At 39.1% G+C, this 1,034-nt stretch overlaps 1 non-coding gene across 1 annotated transcript; it reads right to left on the bottom strand.

The window, feature by feature from the left end:
- Positions 1–235: 235 nt before the first annotated feature.
- LOC126004870 (U6 spliceosomal RNA) lies at positions 236–339 on the bottom strand. The gene has a single exon (XR_007494102.1). It is a non-coding gene; the product is annotated as a U6 spliceosomal RNA (small nuclear RNA).
- Between the last annotated feature and the right edge of the window lie 695 nt (positions 340–1,034).

Raw genomic sequence — 1,034 nt, 5'->3', positions numbered from 1 at the left:
TGGAAGGGACAGCCTAAATCCTAGGAACTCCAAAGCATACACCTCTTTGTATACCTGGACTGGGCAGAGAAAGGTGACATTTGGGTGTACAAGTCCCAGCCATAGAAAACAGAAAGGGACTGAAGAATCAAAGACCTCTCTGTGAGAAGTAGGATTAGGCTCAAAAATAAAAAAAAAAAGAGGAAAAAGAAATAGGGGTTGGCTCTTGCCAGAGAAGCAAATAGCCAACAATCCTAAGAGCAGAAATGGGTTCTTCAAGAAAATATTTTCTTGCGTAGGGCCATGCTAATCTTCTCTGTATCGTTCCAATTTTAGTATATGTGCTGCTGAAGTGAGCACAAGAAAATGTTTTCTTAAAGAGAAAATAAAAATAATCATAGGCTTCAAGCCACTAAATTAAAAGAGCACAGACATAAACATCTGCCCTCAATATATGAAGCCTTTATGCTCCCAAAAGGCCCAATGGAAGGAAGAACAGGGAAATGTAATGTTTCCAGTACATTTCCAGAAGTTACCCCCAAAAACCAGAGTGTGTGTGTGTGTATTTTATGAACACTTGAGCCTGCATCATCAAGTAGACCCAACATTTATTGCAGGGGCAATATTTAACTTTACCCTGATAGCTTCAAAGCAGACTTACCAAGAACTCAGAGTTTTGACAGAACAGTGAGCTTAAATATGTCCCAAGACAAGGACAAAAAATGTAGCTTTTGATAAGTTCATTTGTGATTGTACTGGGATCTTTCTGGTCATATTGTAAGAATGAAAACTGGGATGCAGGAGATAAAAGAGCATTTAGTAGTCATGTAACGAAGAGAAGCAAATTGAGCCCAACTTTCAGGATATTTGTTGATAAAGAGCAGAGGGCATAGTGTGCAGTAATGAAAAAGTGACAGAGAAGCAGAGGGTTCCAAATTGGGTGAATTCTGGCATCAAACTATGACACACAGGCCAGGGCTGGGTTGCATTACAGTTTATAGTATTGACTGCAAAATTTCAAATGACCAATTTATAGACATTGAGTCCAGACTTCA

Source organism: Suncus etruscus, chromosome 3 (assembly GCF_024139225.1).
Source record: "Suncus etruscus isolate mSunEtr1 chromosome 3, mSunEtr1.pri.cur, whole genome shotgun sequence".
Lineage (NCBI taxonomy): Eukaryota > Metazoa > Chordata > Mammalia > Eulipotyphla > Soricidae > Suncus > Suncus etruscus.
Note: the sequence above shows the minus strand (reverse complement) of the source record. Positions and strands in the feature narration are given on the sequence as shown.